General features: G+C 56.1%; 1 protein-coding gene across 1 annotated transcript in view; it reads left to right on the top strand.

Annotated features, from left to right (window-relative positions):
• Positions 1-2,530: 2,530 nt before the first annotated feature.
• Positions 2,531-20,458, top strand: part of GRIK4 (glutamate ionotropic receptor kainate type subunit 4) — a 388,102-nt gene continuing 370,174 nt past the window's right edge. Inside the window, exon 1 of the mRNA XM_072953873.1 lies at positions 2,531-2,730. The gene's annotated coding sequence lies outside the window, so the exon portion shown is untranslated. The remainder of the gene's footprint in view (positions 2,731-20,458) is intronic.

The following is a 20,458-nucleotide window of genomic DNA, read 5'->3' as shown; positions in this document are numbered from 1 at the left end:
GGTAAATTTAAGATCAAGGATTCTCCGTGGATATACCTCAAGCAAATACAAAGAAGGAAGAAGCTGACAAATCTGGGGAACAAGCTCCTTCCTGTGGACCAGGCCATCAAAGCTCGAATCCACTGGATTTAACCATGACACCCAAGCACGTGGTAACCTGCCTAGCACCGCCCCACAGCTGGCTGTCAGGGATGATTCAGACAAGAGGTTCTAGGGGAGGGAGTCCCATTTCCAACCCTTCTGCTATTTCATTCAAGGCGTCAGCCTCAGATATAGCTCAGCCAGGCCAGCCTCATTCCCCTCTGACAGAGCCTTGCTGAAGAATCCAAAATTGTCTGGACTGACCTCCCCTGCCCCAGCCTTACCCGCAGTCGAGCTTGGGAAGTTAGTTTGCCTGGAATTAAATTTTGACTGACACATGGCACTGAGATTCAGAAGTAGAGAAAGTGGACCACAAGCAGGGAGTACTCAGAACTCTGCACTCAGTAGCAGAAGGAAGAGACAGGAAGGTGGTGGGGGACAACCTGGGTGGGGCTGGCCTTGCTGTCCACCTTCTGACTGCTAGAGGGGCCCTGGCTTCTAGGGGCACAGGCCTTAAGGAAGGGAAAGTCAGAATCATCTTGCAGGAAGAGGAGAAGCTGGGGTCCTTACTAGACCACAGTGCGGCTACCTCCAGGCCCATCAGCCGTCCCTCGGATCTTGCCGAGAGCAACTTCCCACCGCCCTGGTGTACAGGAGGAGCTCACTAGGCAAAGGAATAAGATGATGCACTTCACATAGATTGTGGGTTTCTTCCCAAACACGTAAACATCTGTGGTCCCACTGAATTTGCATCCTTCCAGTAAAAGGGCACAGGATCCATGCTCAGAATTTCAGAGTTTGAAATAAACTTAGAGATTATTCAGGCAGCTTCCCTCACCTTTATACATGCGGATGATGAAGCAGAGGGATATGAAGTCACTTGCCCAGGGCCCCAGGGATGCCCCTCACTCTCCAGGGTGCTTTCTGCTTGGCCCATGCTGCCTTTTGTCCTCTTTGTAAACGAGGCCCCCCATGAGAGAATACAGCTGGAATTAGAAACAGTTCTGTGCAGCCTGTTCACCCCAGGGTGTGGCTGGCTTATGGGGGATCTTAAACTGTAGCAAGCTTCCTCATCTGTGAAATGCGGATAGTGTCACCTTCACATCTGCCTTGCAAGGGTGGTGTGAGGTTATTGGAAACCACATTCATGAAGTGCCGTAGTGCTGGCACACAGTAGGTGCACTCCTGGCACACAGTAGGCGCACAGGATGTTTTCCCTAAGGAGCATTCGCCAAGCCCAGCACGTGGAGGTGGGGGATGGGAAGCCAGGACTCTTGGGACCCACATTCCTCCCTGCAGCCTGGGTGGCAGAGGAGTGGGAGAGCCCGGTGGTTAGCCCTCCCTGGGGAATGCAGTGTCATAGAATATTCTCTAGTTCCAGTATCATGCTTTCATGCCCAAGACCCAACCCAGGACGTCTGTCAACCAACCCTTCGCTGAGAACACGACGAGGCTGTGGGTGGGCTGATAATTGAGTGTGGGGTCCCAGGCGTGGAAGATGGGAGGGCTCTGTCATCAGTTCGTTGTTTGCCCAAGACAGAGACCATGCGGGTGGTAAAGGAGGAACTCAAGTCTAAGGAGGTCATGTTTCCTCGGACCGCCTTCCTCAGGATCCCCGATTCCCCAGATCCTCCTGAGGGCAGCTGTGACGTAGTAAAATGAGCCATGACCACATGTTAGAAAGCTTGGTTGCCCTCTTGGTCCTCCACTAGCCACCTCGTTCACCTAGAGCCTTGGGATCCTAGGCTGATCCCTTCACCCTCCTAGCCCCGGGGTCCTCATCCGTGACATGGGGATGACAGCTCCTCCCAAGATGTTTGTATTCATAAAATAGCGCCCTGGAACTACTAAATGCAAGCTGTCTCTCTTCAGCCTCCTGGAACAGTTTGTTCTTTTCTCTCCCTTAAACCTCGCGCTCTCCATCCTAGCCACCACTGAGGCCCCAGTCCCCGGTAAGCGGCACGCTGGTCCCTCGCGCTGTTCTCCAAAGCCCCACCAGGAGGCGCCCTTTGCCCGCCGAAGCGGGCCGGGCTCGAACTCCTCGGGGCCGGGGTGGGCGCCCCTTTGCGCAGGGCGGTGCAGTGTGCGGGCTGCGCCGGGGTCCCCCGGAGGTCGATCCACCGCAGTGCCGGCACTTCGTCCCGCGGCCACTCGGCCGCGCGCGCCCCTCGTGCCCCTGCCCGGCGCCGCGTCCCCAGCCCCGCGCCTGCTGCTCGGCCTCGGCCCCCCCGGGGCGGCGGCAAGTTTGCCCCCGGCCGCTCGGCTCCGCCGCCGCCGCCGCGCTCCTCCCACGCCTCCGCCCGGGGGCGCGCCGGGCGAGGCGGCGGGCGGGCGGCGAGGGCGTGCGGGCCGCTGGACGCGCGGGCCCCGAAGGGGCGCCCCCCACCCCCTCACCGGGCTGGTGTGCGCGGGCCGCTGCAGTTCCCGCGCTGCCCGCCGGGCGGCGCCCCGCGCCTCGGCCGCGCTCCTCCCGCGCTGCCCGCTCCCCGCTCGGTCGCCGCCGGACACAGACTCTGCCTTCAGCTGCCGGCGGATCGCGCTGGAGCCGCCGCGGCTGCTGCGGAAGAAGAAAAAAGGAAAACAACAGCCCGGCGGCCGGCGGAGCAGCGCCCGGCCCCAGCGCAGCCCTCGGAGTGCGGAGCCGCCCAGGTAAGGGCAGGGCCCGCCGCGGCACCCCCGGCCCGCACCTGCGCTGCCCCCGCGCCCCCCGCGTCCCATCCGCGCGGGGCCCCGCGCGCGCCCCCACCTGCGCCCGTACCCCCTACTTCTGACGTCTCAGCCTCTCCTACCCTCCCGGGCCGCGGCCCCTCACCCTTCCCCGCCCCCCGCCCCCACCCCTCCCCTGTCCTTCCTCCCCTCTCCCGCCTTCAGCCAGCCTGTCCCCTGCACTCCGGTCCCTGCGTCTCCGGATCTGGCTCCGAACCCCCATCGCTCTGCGCCCATAGTTCCTTCAGTCTCCATCCAGATCTCCCTCTCTCCGCATGCCTTCCTCGGGCTTGCCGTCCTCCCGCTCTGGTCCTCCCCCTGCCCCTGTACAACTCCCAGCCCTGCCTCTGCCCCCTGCAGGGATGACGGCCCCTTCCCCGCCCCGGCGCTTCTCCCCCGCACTCCGTCCCCCTCCGCTTGTCCAGTCGCGCCAGTCCCCGGCTACAGTGCCCCATCCCAGCTCAGCCCTGGAGCCCACGAAGCCCCCTCCCCCTTGCCTCATTGCCATCTTTCTCGACTGCCCCCGGCCCCTGCCCTGGACTCCGGCCACCCCCCCCCCCCACCCTACACGCCGTCTGGCTTGGGGGGAACAGAGTCCTATCAGAAATGACCCTCTTTCCCTGGACTAATGAGGCTCCCACCCATCCCACCCTAGTTCACCCGAGTGGGAAGTGAGGGAGAAACTCTAGAGACCTGCATTTGGGCGTGTGATGGGGGAGGGGGCTGGGCGGGCGAAGGGGGAGGGGAGCTGACTGAGCTGCTTTCCAGTGAGGGCTGCCAGGGCGGTGAGCTGCTCAGACCTGGCCGGGGTGGAGGGCCAGCTTGCGACAGCTGGGACAGGGGTTTCAAGGCACCGACAGCACCTGTGTCTCTTTCCCTGGCTCCCTTGAGCTGGAGAAAGTGAGAGGGGAGGAGTTGGAGCCCAGGGAGAGTTGGCAGGGCCTTTGGGGTGGGGGAGCTGGCGGTGGGGAGAGGCCCTGGGCCCTCTGGCCCGCCAGCCTGGCAGTGGCCGGGCAATGCGGCCGAGCTTCTCCCTCGCCGGACCTTTGGCTGCTCAGCTCTTGGCATCTCTACTTTGTGCTGCCATCTTCCTCCTGGTGCTGTTGTCTGGTGATGCCATGAGGTGCCACCTCCCTGCCTCCCTCCAGTGGCTCTCCTGGGCATGTCTCCCAAGGGCCTGGGTTGTCTGGAGAGAGGAGGCAGCTTCGGGCTTGGCTGGGTCCCTGTGCCAGGCAGCGGGCGTCTGTCAAGCCGAGACTAGGAGGTCCCAGGACTGGCCGCGAGCCCTGAGCCCTGCCAGGAACAAAGAGAACTACCTTCACCTAAGCTCCCTGTGGGTCACCTGGGTGACAGTGACGCTTCCAGGAGCACCTGCCATCAGTGGGTATGGCATCCCCTGGGATAGAGGCTGTCTGGGTTGGCAGTGGGTGCCTGAGAGGGAAATCTGGTCCTGCTTGCTCGCTGAGTGTCTGTGCACGTGTGATGGGGTGAGGGCCTGGAGAGGTCAGCCGTGCTCCAGCTCCACTGGGGAGGAAGCCCCGGGAACTCCGCTGGGCATCGTCAGGCTCGTTGTATTTGCTGAAGCTGCAGCTCATGCCTCGTCATTAATCAGGTTTATTATTTTCCTCACTGGCGGGATGTGTTCCTCAAGGTCACGACCCTTTGGAGAGTTAATCTAATATGCACACATTACAGTGTCTGGGTTTGTTTAATTTTCTGTGTTTTGGTCATTTCTTGTGGAGCAAGGCTTCCGTGGAGCTGTGGCCCGGGCTTGCCTGCCAGCCTCCCGCCTGCCTCTCCAGCTCCATCCGTGCCTGTCCTCCTCTGGACCTGCCAGTGGAGACCAGAGAGGAGGCTGGTCCCTGGAGCTCTTGGGAGTGCCTGGTGGGGAGGAGGCGGAGGTTAGTGGGGGAGGGGGTGACAGGAGATTTTGGTTTTCTATGTTTTCCCGGTCCCCTAGGCGTCTTGATCATTGGCTGGCATTCTCCCCAGCACCAAAAGTTCTTCCTAGAGACCGGGTCTGCTTCTTGGTCTGGCTTGAGGATGGAGAGGGAACTTTGCGTGGTGGGAGAGAGGCAGAGACTCGCAGGAGAAGGTCCCAGCTGCTGGGATGCAGGGCCTCCTGGACCGAGAGCCTCAGCCGCCCCCAGTGTGGGTCTCAGCCCAATGGAGATGGAAGGAAGGAAGAAGGGCAGGAAGACCTGCCCTGGGTGAGGGGGAAAAATGCTCGGAAAACCAGAGGAACAGCGAGGAACAGCCGGTGGCCGTGTGGCCGGCGCGGGCGGGCAGTGGCCGGGAACGTGTGCGGAGAGAGCGTGTCTGGTTGCTTCTGCGTAGTACGCATCCCTTATGTGTGGATCGAGCTCCGCAGTTTTCCAAATGCTTTTTAGAAAAATTCCTTCACTGAATCTGAACCAGACAAGCACTTCATCTGTCCCAGCACCCTGCGGGGAGGGGTTATCGATCCCCCGGAAACTGAGGCTCAGAGAGGTCAAGTGACTTGTCCAAGGCTCTGTCGCCACCCGTGAGGCCCCTGGACTCCCAGCCCTGGACTCTTGTGCTCCTACTTGTTGCTTTTTAAAGTCTCAGCTGTTCAGCCCTCCCTCTCTCTTATCCCATGCTTCTGTCTTGTCTGTCAGCTCAACACTTTCTCCCACTGGGTGGGGGATGGCTGGCTCCCGCCCCCACCCTGGGTCTGGGGTCTGGCCGGTCCTTGGTTCTGCATTCTCCCTGCCCCTAGACTGGCGCCCTGCCACCCCCACCCCAGACCGTCACTTCCTCTGGACCCCTTCCAGGTTCTCCCAGGCATGCAGCGCCCCCACCCCACTCTCCTGCACTGTATCGCTTCAGCCTCTGTGCTTTGGGGCACTGCCGGGGCCCAGCCTGACCGTTTTCCCCCATCAGTGTCCCACTTGGGGCTCCAGTGGTGCACCCCTGGGGAAGGGTAACAGCCTCCTCCCTGGGCACCCTGATGCCGCACCTGCCTTCCTGCAAAGGTAACATGTGACCTGGTCACAAGAGGCTCATTGGCCCTGGGGCTCCTGGATGGAGTTTCCAGATGGTGGCTTGGAGTTTATGGCATCCATGGGCTGGCCCCAGCTTTATGCCTCTGGATGTGACCCTCTGTCCCCTCTTTGCCCACCCTCGCCTGAGGCCCTCTACACCTTTTCCTGGGAAGCCCCCCTCCCCCAACACCCCGACCTTCAGTCCCAGCAGGAAATGGTGGCAGCTATAGCTGCTCAGTGTCAGACAGACCTGGGTTCCTATCCTGGTGTCACTTCCTGAGTGACTTTAAACAAATCACTTAACCTTTCTGAGCCTCACGTGCCTCACCTGTAAAATGGGGATGATCTCACCTGCCTCAAAGGGTTGTTGTTGGCATGAATGTGTGCACGATGGGAATGTGGTTTGCCCCTGTGATGGGCAGCCCAGGAGGGGCCCGGGGAGCCTCCCGTGGGGGACTCCTCCCACGCTGCCTCTGTGGTTTAGCTCCCAGCTCCTGCCTGCTGTGTATAATCTCCTGTCCCTGTTTGTCCCCGCACTCAGCCGTCAAGTGCCCCGAGCATTGCCTTTTGCATCCTCGCCTCCAACAGAGCAAGCACTGTCCTTCAGCATCCCATAAATCAGCCCCTGCTCCTAGTAGGAATGTAAGAAATAGTTGTGACTTGATTATAATATTTGGTTACATAAAATAGGGTATGCCTTACACTTAGCAAATCCAATGTGAAGAGCTATCTTAAGCCACAGAAGCAGCCACGGTAAACGGCGGGAAGGAAGGGGAGAATCCATTTAACGTTGTGTTGCCGGCGTCTTCTGCTCGTTTCGCTCCATCACCCCTGGGACCCTGGGAGTTAGACGCAATCATCTCCATTTTTACAGATGAGGAAGGGGGCCCACAGGGGGCCCTGCAGTGTAGCCCACTCTGCGCCGCGTCAGACCAGGGAGTGTTCCAGAACCCCAGTTCCTTACCCTGGACTTGGGCCTAGAAAAGGGAAGGAGAGACTCTTTGTAAAAAGATTGGACCGAGGTTTTCTTTAAACAACTGAGCATTTCAGTCATTTACATACAGCCCAGCAGGGAATGGGTGGCTACCAGCACCTCGGGGAGGCAGGGTCTCCTCCAGCAGGTTGGTGCCCCGAGTGGAGAGCACAGGAGGGCCCGTGGCATGGTTGGCACGGTTGGCCTGTGCGGCATGTGTGTGGGTGTGCGCTGGCCGCTGGCTGAGCAGGTGTTCAGATGGGGTTGGAGCTCAGGGACCGGGAGGAAGGGCTTCCCGGCAAGGAGGGGCTGCACGGGCTGAGCAGGGACAAGGGGTGTCCTGAAGCTTGGGTGATGGGCAGGAGGGATGGGGCGGGTGAGGAAGGGTCCTGCCTAAGGGGAGAAGGGTGGGCGTGGGGGGGTGCTGAGCTCACTTGAGTCCACAGGACCTTGAGAGCCAAAGAGAACGCGTTCAGCATCCTCAGGCACCCAAAGGGGGGTGAGGACCTGGAGGTGACGGCAGAAGGGGTGCACTTGAGTGACATTTCCAAGGAACAGCAGAACGTGCTGACAGATTGGGCCCAGCAGATGAGGGAGCAGGAAGTGTCGGAGGGAACTTGGAGATTTCTAGCCTTGGAGATTGGAGGATGGTGATGCCTCAGGAGCGGAGGAGCCAAGAGGGGACGTGGGGCTGAGGGGGGGCTGGGGGGTGTGTCCCCAGACATGCTGTGAGGGAGGCAGTGGGGCATTTGGGGGTCAGCCTGGGTGGCCATGGGGTCCTGGACAGCAGCTGGGTGGTCTGTGCGAGGATGTGTGAGGGTGCGGGCACATGCTGCCCAGGGGGCTGGATCTAGATGTTTCTGATACCTGAATATCACTCCCAGCCTCCTGGAGCCCTCTCTGTCTCCCCTTGTGGCGCTGGGACCCCCACACTCAGCACTCACTGCTCCTGTCACCTCCAGGGGTCCGTGAGCAGTACCCCCAGTGCCTCACACAGAGCAGGTGCTAAATAAATATTTACGGGGCCTCAGCCCACATTTATAACAAGTGTTTGTTAGAGATTAGCTGACAGAACTCAGCGGATGAAGGAGGGAGAGGCAGGCTGGGTGGGCCTCCGGCCTCCAGGAGTGGGGGTCAGGCTCCTCTGTCACACTGAGCCTTGGTCTCTGTGCCTCTCTCCTCCGCTCCACGTGCCCCGCGTGGTGCTGGGCCCGACTGTTCCCGAGGCTGCTGGGGCCCGAGCGGTGTGGAAGGAGCGCGGGTCCAGAGGCCACCAGGCCTCCCTTTGCTACTTCGTCCTGGGTTTGAGACTGGCCTGCCACCCACCTCAGGGAGGCCCTCTAAGCACCGTGGGCCCTGCGCCTCGCCTGGAATCAGCCCTCAAGCCCCCGGTCCTTCTTTCTCCTGCTGTTCTTGGGAGCAGTTTGCTCAGAGGAAGCAGAGAAAACCAGGTTGCAGTGATTCGCTCTTTTCGAGATGCTGGGAGCCTTTTGGCCATGGAGAGGCTGAGGGGAGGCTGAGTGTGCACGGTCTCGGGGGGACATCCTTGGGTGGGGAGGGGGGTGCTGTGGACCCAGCGGGGAGGGTCGGCAGGGAAACGGGAAACCCAGGCTCCTTACTGCAGCCTCAGTTTTCTCTCTATAATCTGGGCGTATCATAAACTCAACCTCACGGAGTGCCGGATTCAGGGAGGTAATCACATTGAGGCTTCCCAGAGGAGGGAGCAGGGAGGGCTATGGCCCCCCCAGCCCAGGACGGGGAGAGTGGCCGTGGAGTAAACACATATTTACAATTGGAGTTTAAGGGCCAGAGCTAAAGAGGAGGATTTAATAAAATGAGAAATCAATAGCCCAGAGGAGGTTAAGATGTGGCTACGAGGCACACTTAATAAAAAAGAAAAGTTTAAGAGGCCTAGCAGGGTGGTGGAGGCACATCCCGGGAGCCGGGGCAGCGGACGGGGTTTCTGCTCTTCGGCCTGGCAGGGCTCCTGAGTAGGGGGCTGGGTTTGGGGATGAAGTGTCGCTGTCACCTTTCAGGGGCAGCTCTCTGCTTCTCTCTGCCTGTCAGGCAGCCTGAACAGGGCACCTCTGTTCCTCCTCCAGTGGCTGTGTGGGGCGGTGGTGGCCGCTCCTAGACCAGATGGCATGGGGTTCAAATCCAGCTGTTCCAGGTCCATCAATGCCTTATAATGAGCCCCGTCTGCTGCCCACGGGTCCTTGTTCTGCACCCCTCCTTGGAGCCCCTTCTTCCCCTTCCCGTCCTTGGGATGTAAAGATACCTCATGAGCAAGAAGCAAAGCCAGGATTCAGTCTCCTCCTACCTGGGTTTCTGTCCAGGACGCTTTTCCCCAGAGTGCTCTAGCAGGAAGATGATGGCCTGGAGGGGCGGGGGGGACTCCAGGAAAGGTGCAAGGCTGGGACTGGCCTCTTGGGCGGGTTGGTGCCTGATCCTTGGTCGGCACACATTTCCTGAGTGCCTCTGGGTGCCAGGCGTGGCCTCAGGGGGCACGGGGTGCGCTCACCCCAGGGCTGGGCCCTTAGTAAATATGTGCACAGGTATCTCCTGAGTCTGTCAGATGATGGATCGGGCCTCAGGTCCTGGGGGCAGGGCGCTGAGCGCCGAGGTGACCACGTGCTCCTGTGGGACTGGGTGATGCTGCAGACACCCCACCAGTGGGCCAGGAAGTTCTGATGACCCAAATCTAAGGGTAGGCAAGTAGGTGGAGAAAGCTCACCCAGTTTATTTGGCTGAAAATAGCACCCCACCATTCTCCTTTGACAAGCAGGGGTCCTGGCAGAGGCCAGAGTAAACAGCCTGGAACGTGGACCTGCCAGGTAGGGTGCAGCTCAGAAGTAAGCAAGGCAGTGGGATGACGTGAGTAGTGGAAAGCCAGCCGAGGAAGTGCATTTCTGTCCACGAGTCCGGCCAGGCTGGCTGCTCGTGGGCAGGCCCCTCCCCTGAGCTCCTCTTTGGGGAGGGGGTTTGGCAGAGGCAGATGCTCAGGACTTGACCTTGGGCCTCGGGAGCTGGGGTGGAGCTGACCTTTGTCCCATGTTCCTGGGCCAGCAGTGCTGTCCGTCTTGTCGCGTCTCAAGTGTCCATCCTCATATGTCTTGGCAAATCCTCACCGCAGCCTTGCACGGTAGGGATTATTGGTTCCATTTGACCCAGGAGGGAATGGATGCTCCCAGAGCACCCTGAGGTCACACGGCTGGACCATAGCATCACCCCTTTTTTTCTATACACATGGCTTCTCCTGGTGGCCAGTGCCTCCCCAGGGAGCCAGTAGGTGTCTCTGCTCCAGCCTCCAGCCCCTGCCGGGGAGAAGCTTAAGCAGCTCACCTGGAAGAGGGCCAAGGGCTGGTGACCACGACAGGTCAGGCCACACTTGGATGCTTCAGGGAGGTCAGCAGAGGTCATCGTCTTTCTCCCCAGGACCTGAGCTCCCCTGGCACGGGGTCTATGTCCATTTCTCAGCATTGCAGCCCCCACAGCTAGGACGGGACCGGCATGTAGTAGGTGCTCAATACGTATTTGTTGAATGGATGGCTTCTTTGGGGAGCCCCTTGTGCGCAGAGGCCCTGGATGGTGGAGCCTCGGCTCCGGAAAGCTTGGAAGGGCTGCTTCAACTCACAGACCTACTGGATCAAAGGGTCCGTTGTGGATCTTAGAGCACATTTCCCTGGTGGATCGTGGGATTAACGCAGCCCATAATGGAACTGAACCAGTACAGAGGGCAGCCCTGGCCCGATGGGACCTTGGCCCCAAGCACTTCAGCTCCTCCTCGAACCCAGCTGAGCACGGCACCAGGGGCCTGTTATCGAAGGCAAGTTCACGTGCCCGCCACACCATGAGGCCAGGCAAACTGAAACATTGAAGTTTAATGCAGAGAGATGATTATTACAGGGCCAAGCAAGGAGGATGGGATGGCTCATGCCCCAGAAAACCCTGAGCTCCCTGAAGGGTTTCAGCAGAGCACAAAGGCCAGGTCAGGGAGGCGGGTCGCGGGGTGCGTGATCAGCTCGTTCACAATTCTCTAACTGGTTGACATAGAGGTAACAGGGCAGTCAACACTATCAACCCCTAGGGGCCAGACGGTCTGGGGCCACATGCTCTCAGTCATCAGGTAGTTAATTTCTTCCCTTTGGTGGTGGTTTTAAGCATCTGAAAAACTCAGGAAATATACATGAAATACTGTTATCTGGGTACTTCAGAGAGGAGCTGCAGCAGGGGGTAAGGGGGAGGGGTCTGACCCTGGAAGGCCCCACAGGGTCCTGCTGGGTTATAGGCCCAGGGGCCAGACAGGGGTGTCCAGTGAGAGTGGAGGTGGCTTTTGTGCTGGGAGCTCGGACTTCCAGATCAGGGTTGAGGGGCACTGCTGCTCCCACGAGTGCAGAGGAGGCCTGGGAGCAGGGACCCTGTGCCCACAGAATTCATTTGTTCCCTGGAAGAGTTAGTTATGTGAGGGCAGCGTGCAGGGTGGGGCTTAGGGACTGTGGGAGCAGAGGACCTAGGGAAGGATTGCGTTTGTGTAGGGGCAGAGGGCCCCAGGATTCAGGGTGTGAGCTGAGACACTTTTGACCTTTCATCCCTGGATCTCGGGGCATGGTCAGGAGCAACACGTGGATGCAGAGTCCCCGTGACTCCTGCCACCCAGTGCCAGCCATGGTCAGTGGTGTCTGCTAGGTTTTCTCCTGTGCCCACTTCTGCTGATTGGCGGGGGTACCTGCAGCGCTGGGTTAAGAGGGGCCTGGGGCGGAATGTCCCTAGGACGGGGCCTGGGTTGACTTGGGATGTCTGCTGCGGGCACAGGGTGCAATGAATTTGTCAGGTCAGATTTAGTCCAATCATCTCATTTTACAAGTGAGGAAAGCAAGACTCAGGTAGTAACTTGCCCAAGGTCACGTGACTTACAGCATCAGGATTAGAAATGGGGTCCCCTGGTCCCTGGTTCTTTCTTGTCTCATGCCTCTCACTAGGTGGACTCTCCAGGAGCCTCTTATCAAATTAGTGGAGCCAGCGCCCTGCTCTACTGCTCCCAACCTGGCCCTCCAGTGGTGTCCCCACTCTCCCCGGCGACTAGCCAGCCCCTCTATCTTGGGCAGAGCAGAGAATGAGCCATGGAGCAGACCCTGCCCTCTGGGAGTTGTGACCCCCAAGAGGCTTGAGGTGAAGAGACAGGCAGAGACACGGTGCAAACCCACAGCAGGCAGTGAACACACGCCCATCAGGGATGTTCCCAGGTTAGCAGCATATTAAGACCCGGTGTCTAGGCTGAAATGGGCAGAGCAGGACAGGCTGACGGCTCTTCTCTGAGCAATCCCAGAAGCTTCCTGGAGGAGGGGGTTTCCCTGCAGCATGGGGGTAGGGGAGTCTGAGGTGATGTGTGGAAAGGAGCCTGGTGTGGTAGAAAGGTGACAGGAGAGGACCTTGGGCAGCCTGGGGTTGGAGTCCCCACCACTTTACTTACTATGCAGCCTTGGGAAAGTCTGTTACCTTGTCTGAAGCCTCTGTTTGCTCAGCAATAAAATGGGGTAATCTTATCTCCAGCTTATCTCCTAGGGCTTGGGGAAGAGCAAATCGGTTAACATCTATGGAAGGGCTTCTTAAATAAGGTGCTTTCAGTATATACTGGATGGCTTTATATAAGATTCCAGAATAGTCCAAAGTAATCTGTGGTAATAGAAATTAGGAGAGGAGTTACCCTTGGAAGGGGGGCTGGGGGTGGTGGGGTGCTCTAGAGTACTGATAATGCTGTTTCTTGATCCAAGAGCTGGTTCTGTGGACAGTTCACTGAACTCTACACTTATGTGCACTTTTCTGCATGTACATTATACTTCAATTTAAAAAAAATTTTTAATAAAGTGCTTATAATGCTTAGAATGGTCAGGTTATAATGACCATTGTTTGACAGAATGTCCAAGAGGAGGCTTGGAATGATGTTACTAGAAACAGCTTCTTTCTGTGGAATATTTCAGGCAGTGTGCCAATTCCTTCACATGCATTTTCCCATTTAATCCTTGCAACAGCCCCTGTTTTACAAATGGGGAGACGGAGGCTCAGAGAGGTTGTATTAGTTGCCCAAAGTCACACAGCTAGCCTGGGGCAGAGGTAGGTTCAGAGCAGGTCTGACTCCAGAGCTGCATTCTCCGTGGAGCATGAAGGACCTAAAAGTTGCCCGGACCTATTCCTGGGCTAACTGGGGGGCGTTTCCTGGGTCTGGCTTGTCTTTTAACCCTGACTGTGCCAGGGTCCTGCTGGCTCACAGCTTGGGGTGGAATATGCAGAACAGCTGCTCCCCTGCGGGTCCCAGTCTGGAGATGCCTCCAGGATGGGAGTAAGTGGGAAGCAGGAACCAGAAGGGAGGCATTTGTCTGGAGAGCAGCGAGGCGTGCTGTGCTCCGTGCTGGTGGAGTGGGAGGGCATCTCCAAGGGTCTCGGTAGGGAGGAGGCTGTGTGGAGGCCTTCCAGGGTTCAATTAAAACCCTCCAGGGCAGATCCCTGCCTGGTGAGAGGGAGATTTGGCAGTATTTCTCCTCCCAGCACCCGAGGGGAGGAGGGAGCTTTTATGCATAACTTGAATTCCCTCACCGATTCCGAGCCTGTGCTGGGGGATTTGCATCTTCGCAGAGGCCTTACTGCTCAGCAGGAGAAGCCCAGGGCACGCTTGCATCTTCCCGGGGTGGGCTGGGGGCTGGGAGGAAGATGGGAAGCCACGCACTTTTGTTGCCTTGATTCTTTGGCTAAGCAAGTCAGCCGAACTCAGACTAAGCAACTCTGCCCTGTGGCCTTGTCCAGTGGGAGAGAGATGGCATTGTGTTTGCGTTTGTATGCAACTGGCAAAGCAGATAAAGCCTTATTGTTGTCCAAGGTTTCCAATCAGTTGGGGAAAAGAGGACCTGGTGGTGTCATTCAGAGTACTGGAGGCCAGACAGCTTCTTTCCAGCTTCTTTACCAGCTGAGCGGCTCACCTCCTCTGAGAGGCCTGCCCTGATTAACCCCTTCAGCTCTTGATGGCTACCTCCCAGCCCTCAGCAAGGATGGACACACTGTGAATAGAGGAAGTGCATTAGCAAGTGATGGTTGTTTATGGTTGTTTTTGTCTGAAGTTTATCTCCAGTATGTCAGCCCTGCCACCCTTATTTGACTGGAAGCTGGCTGAGGGCAGGGACTATGGGCCTCCCTTAGGGATTCCATCCATGTAGCAGGTGTCAGTCTTTAGTGCTGGCTCTAGTTCCCCAGTGTAGAGTTGACTCTGCCTCAGGACCTTTGCACACGCTGTCCACCTGCTTGGAACCCCTTCCTTCACCTCCTTTCCGTCTCTTGTATCACTCTTGCTTATCTGTTCCTCTTCCATGAAGCCCTTTCCTGCTGCCTCCTGCAGCCTGAATGGGGCCCCTCGCTGCTCCCGCCCCTCCCCCTCCTGCTCTCCTTCCCTTCTGAGCGCTCCCCACTGGCACTGTAGCTGTCTGTCCACTGCTCCATCTCCCACGCTGGGCACTGAGCTGGGGGTGACCCGGAAAGTTGCTGCCCATCCTTTATTCTTCCACGGAGCTGGAACTGGGTGGAAGTGGTTTCAGGGGTCCTGGTCTCCTGGTGGAGGGAAGCCTCCCTCCCTCGTGCTCCCCGTGGCCACTGTGTGCAAGTTTGCTTTTAGATGCTTTCATAGTCAGTTTCTCATTTAATCCCCCCAGTAACCATGGGAGGTGGATGTTATTGGCCCACTTTACAGATGAGGAGATGAAAGTTCAGTGTAGCTAAGTGGATGTGCCCCGGTCACCTGGCTTATAAGCAGCAGAGCTGAGATCCAGTTCTTTTTTTTAGCATTGCAGCCCCACCATTGCTGCCCTTCCTTCCAGGAAGCTCCATTCCCTGCCTAGAAATCAGGGAGCCCCAAAGTATGAGTCCTCAGAGCACCTCCCTGTCCTTGCTTAGCACCTGACAGTCCATGACCTTGGAAGGCCTGTGTCCCGACCGCAAAGTGCCGGTGGGGAGCAAGTCTGGCTTTGACAAATAGCCCTGTGGTCCCAGGACATGCAGGGCTAATTCAAGTGCAAACAGTGTATTAGTATTTATTGCTCATGCTCCACTGCTAATAAAATTTGAGTTTTAAAAATAATGGTGAGCAAATGAATTGGTCGATGGCCTGTGGGGAGAGGATGCAGGGAAGGGTATTTCATGGAGACGAGTGACAGCGGGGACTGAGCCATTACAGGGTCCTTGCTGGGCTGGGTGATGGGAGGGCTTATTTGGGTGGGGCTGGTAGAGGTGCAGCTCTTCACTCCTGGTCTGGTTCCTGGTCCAGTTTGGGAAGTCATTAATCTGCATGTTACAATTTGCTGAAAGCACATTTGCCGCCGGTGGCGGTGGCAGCGGTAGCGTCTCCAGGCTGAGGAGGTGGCTGCTTGGCTGGGGGAATAGCTCTCCAATGTATGCTTCAATTACCTGCGCTTAAAATGCGTAATTTGAAAAGTCGCTTCCTACAAGGTCCCATGCCTGCCATCCAGTGGGTGCCTGTGTTTCTGACACCTGAGTTCCAGAGCAAGCCGGGTCCTGCCGGGCAGGGCAGAGACCTAAGAAGAGTCTTAAGAAGACCGAGGGACACATCACAGGCTCCATGATGTCTGGGAAGTAGGGGGAGAGAGAGGGAGGGCCCTGGGTGTTGAGGGGACTCAGAGCCACCACCTCTCTCCCCTACAGGAGACACATCTTTGTCCCTATAATTCATCTGTCCTGCTGTGTCCCAAGAGAATCATGGGCTGGAAAAAATATAATTTAAGAAAGAGAAGACCTGCTACTGTGTGACGCTGAGGGAGTCAGTTAACCTCTCTGTGTGTGAATTTCCTCATCCATAGAATGGGGATATGAGACCTGCTGGGCCCGCTTCTTAGGATTAAGAGGGAGAACAGGGACATGTAAGCAGAAGGGACATGACAGCCCTTCAGGTATATGGAGACAGCCCTCGTGCTTTCCTCGGGAAATTACTTTGCTTAAAGCTGGGCTTTTGGAGGGCTTAGGAAATGTGAAGGGATTTGGGATTTGTGTGCGGGTGGTACCTGCAGCACCGTTCGGATTTCCTCCATCAGCAGTGGTGGAATGAGGGCCCGCACTGCCCTCCGCCCCCTCCTCCCTTTGCCCTCCCACCCCCACCAGGGGCACCAGCCCTGCAGCGCTGCCCAAATGAGTGCTCGGTCACCAAGAATCGCCAGCACTGCGGACCTAGCATTCGGCAGCCATGCTCTCCAATCCTCAGCCAGTCTTGAGGTGGGCACCAGTATTACTCCATTTTACAGAAGCGGGAAACTGAGGCCTAGAGCAGTGAGGGGCCTGCCTGAGGTCCTGTTAGGATTGAGCTCTGCCTGGCTCCTTCAGCATCCTGCCGCCTCAAGGTTCTGGCCCAAGGCTGCCATGCCAAGGGTTGGGTCAGTGACCTCAGGGTGTCCCTGGGAAGTGGGTGCCATCTCCCTTCCTCTCTTTTACCCCCAAATGGAGACCCTCCTCTTGCCTCATTTCTGGATGCTCTGAGCAGAAAGAAAGACCTCAGTGCACCCAGCAGGCATTTGACCTTCGGAGCGCCATGGACCGAGGGAGAGAGACATCCAAAGACCGTGTGCGCGCGGACTCCTGGGCCGCAGAGCAGAGCTGATTGCCTGATTCTGACTTTGGCCCCTTTGAATGGTCGGTTGTGTCTCCGCAGCTCCAGAAGCGCCCTGGCCACGCTGCGCTGAACGTCCTTTCCCCAACCTCAGGCCAAGCCCTGGGCATCCACCGAGGCCCTCCCTTCACCCCAGCTTCTTTTGATCTGGCTGCCCCAGTGCCATGGGGTCTGCCCTGGGCGTGGGCACAGTTACCTGGTGGCCCTGTGGTGTTAGCAGGAATGTCTGAACAGCTGGGAGGTGCTGAACACAGGGTCTTCACAATGGGGGGAATGGGAACTGTTTAGGCATTTTGTGTAAATTAGTAATATTGTAACTGTTAATTGAATGTCCATCGATTGCCTGTCAGAGGTTTGATTTAGTCTGTCTTTCCCTTCTGAGTCCCAGCTGACTGCTTAAGTAGTTTGCTTGCCTGGCCCTCGTTTTTCTCTCTCTAATGTGATCCCTTCCCTGTGCCCTCAACCTGGGTTTCATTCCACTGGCTTCATAATGAGCGTCTTCTGTTTTCTGGCACTGGCCTCCCGGTGGTCCCTGGGCCCTCTCAAGTGGATTCCCATAACTCATTCCTCAGCTGGTGTTTTGCGAAGTATCTGGAGACTCAGGATGGACAGAGTCTTCCTGGTGCATTTCTTCTGGGATTTAAATGCTTTGAGACCTTCTCTGGAAGGGAGTGGGAAGGGCAGTGGCCTGGAGACTTAGGGGACCAGCCCTGGTTTTGCTGCATCATTCATTCATTCAGTGAGGCAACAGTCCAGGCCCTGTGATCAGCCTGTGTCCCTCAGGGGACAGATTCCTGAGTCCAGCGCTCTGTGGGAGATGTGAACAGGTGATACGGTACAGCGTGGTGGTTGGGGGGCGGGGCATGGGGACACCAAGAGGACATTGAAATCAGATGTGGGCAGAAGGAAAGGCTTCCTGGAGGAGGAGCAGTGCCTGCAGTCCAGCTTGAGCTGCATTTCAAAGGACAAGGAGGAGTTAGCCTAGCAGAGGGAGCATCCGTGATGGCTGGGCCAGGGAGGCACCTGGAGTCAGGCTAGGGGCTGAGAGTAATGACAATAATGATACCATACTGAGCACTCACTGAGCATGGGACAGTGTCGAAGGGCTCCTTAAACTGTCTAGTTTAGTCCTTATAACAACCCCACACGTAGGCACCGTCAGCACCTCCCTCGATGGCTAAGGTGGCGGAGCCCGGGTCCCACCTGTCCTGGTGGAGGCCCAGAGCCGTGAACTCAGGTGTCTGTTCAGGAGTGCCGGCTCCTTCAGCACCTGCTGCCTCATGGCTGTGTCTGACCTAGGGATGTTGCACCAAGGGTTGGGTCAGTGACCTTGGGGTGTCCTTGGCTGAGCCAGATTATGGAGGGTCTTATGTGTGTACATCAGAAAGTGTTAACTTTATCTGGAACGCTATAGAGAGCCACTGAGGAATTTTACACGGAGAAATCAGGCTTGTTTGTAGAAATAATCACTCCAGCTGCGGCATCCAGCCTGGAGGCAAGGAGGGAGCTACTGAGCCGGCCAGTGGCCCTGCCAGGAGGGCTGCGGGCTGGCGAAGGTTGGGAAGTTGAGGTGCAGAGGGGCCCACAGGGCCCCAGAGGCACGGAGGAGGTAGGATCTACAAGGCATCTCCGGGCTGATTGGATGAGGCTGAGGGAAGGTGGGTGAAGGCAGGTTTTTAGTTGATTCTTAGGTCTTTTTTTTTTTTTTAACCAAAGATTAATTTTTATAAAGTACATGGATAAAGTCTCATCAAAATTCAAATTCTTTCCTGTTACAGCCCCTCTTTTGGTGTTCTGAGACCAATTCCCAGTGGGCAGGGGAGGGGTTTTCCCTCCCAGCACCGAGCTATCCTCAGACACCAAAAGGGTGTTCAAGAATTCAGCTCGGTTCCGACACCATCTACCTGGAGGCAGAATCAGGTTCCCCTGGTGACGGGCTCGGTCCCGCAGGACCACGCCCCACTTCAGATGCCAGCGGCAAGTCCAGGCGGCTCCCTGTGCTTCTGACCCACTGGCTACGGATTGGAGGTTCCCGCGCCCCCTCCAACTCAGGATGACTGACGGACCGTAAATCAGAGGCTCCCACGACCTGCTCCTCGGGATCGATGAATTTGCTAGAGCGACTCACAGAACTCAGGAAACACGTTTCTTGCCAGATTACTGGTAAAAGGATGTAAGCGGGGAACAGCCAGATGGAAGAGATGCAGAGGACAGGGTACGGGAAAGGGCATGGCGGCTCCATGCCTTCTCCAGGGGCACTGCTTTCCCCAAAACTCCCCGGGTTCACCAACCAGGTAGCTGTCCGAACTCTGTCCTCTGGGAGTTTTATGGAGGTTTCATTACATAGCCGTGATTCATTAAATCCTTGGCCATTGGCAATTGATTCGACCTCCAGTCCCTCTCCTCTCCCAGAACCCTCTAATCACGTGTCAGATCTCCTGGCAACCAGCTCCGTCTTCAGGTGGGGTCCAAAAGTCACCTCATTAACATAATGAGACACTTTATCATGCTCACCACTTAGGAAATTCCAAGGGTTTTAGGAGCTCTGTGCCAGAAATGGGGACGTAGACTAAGTATATATATATATTTATATATCTTACTATCTATATATATATATATATATATATATATATATATCTTATTATAAATCACAGTACCACAGTTCCCAAATCAATAAAACATCTTTACCCTATAAAGACCGCACACTCATGGTCCCTAAAATGAGAGATGGAATCCCTTCCAGCTTCACCATGCTGATTCGAAGACTGAGATATGGCTCGAATCTTGACATGAAGACTATAAGTTGATGTATTATTGACTCACTAGCATTAATTAGTTAATAGCATGTTTTCTAAGACAGGAAATATATGCAGTATTAAAACCAACTAAACATGATTTAATTAAAAAAGAAGCATTCTGATACTTCATACCCTTTTAATGTAACTGTAAGGCTCATTAGTTACAGAATTCCTAATACGAGTTACTCTAATAGGACAGAGGGTTTTTTTTTTTCAGTTTTATTGAGATGTAATTGACGTACATCACTGTATGAGTTTAAGGGCTACAGCATAATGGTTTGACTTACATATATTGTGAGATGATTACTGCAGTACGTTTAGTTGGCATCCATAATCTCATCTAGATACAATGAAAAGAGAAAGCAAAAAAAAAAAAAACCAGAAAACAAATTTTTCCTTGTGATCAGGACTCTTAGGATTCATTCTCTTAGCAACTTGCCTGTGTGTCCCATGGCAGAGTTAACCATCGCCATGCTGTATGTTGCATCCCTGATGCTTACTTGTCTTGTAACTGGAAGTTTTTGACCATTTTCCTTCAACACCATCCCTTCCCCCACCTCCGATAACCACAAGTCTGATGTCTTTTTCTGTGTATTAGGTTTCTTGGGTTTTTAGATTCCACCTGTAAGTGAGATCATGCAGATGTTGTCTTTCTCTGTCTGACCTATTTCACTTAGCGAAATGCCTTCAGGGTCCATCCATGTTGTCCCAAATAGCAGGATTTCCCTGGTTTATTTAAGTGGCTGAATAGTACTCCATCGTATATATATGCCACGTTTTCTTTATCCTGTCATCTGTCAGTGGACACTTAGGTTGTTTCCATGTCTTGTTATTGTAAATAAGGCTGCTATGACCATAAGGGGGTGCAAATATCTCTTTGACATAGTGTTTTCATTTCCTTTGGATATATTCCCAGAAGTGGGATTGCTCAATCATATGGTGGTTCTATTTTTAACGCTTCGAGGAACCTCCATACTGTTTTCCATGGTGGCTGCATCAGTTTACATTCCCACCAATAGTGCACAAGGGGTCCCTCTTCTCCGCACCATCACCAGCATTTGTGATCACTGAGTCTCCGTCTGGGGCAGCTGGGAGCCATTCACCGAGACAGGGCGTACAGGGGAGGACTAGATTGCAGTAGCAGGTGATGGACCTAGTTCTGTTTTAGTCTAGCTGATTTGAAGTGACAGTGGGACATCCACGTGGAGGTGTCCAGCCAGCAGTTGAACATCCGCACCCA

This window comes from Vicugna pacos, chromosome 33, assembly GCF_048564905.1.
Source record: "Vicugna pacos chromosome 33, VicPac4, whole genome shotgun sequence".
NCBI lineage: Eukaryota > Metazoa > Chordata > Mammalia > Artiodactyla > Camelidae > Vicugna > Vicugna pacos.
Note: the sequence above shows the minus strand (reverse complement) of the source record. Positions and strands in the feature narration are given on the sequence as shown.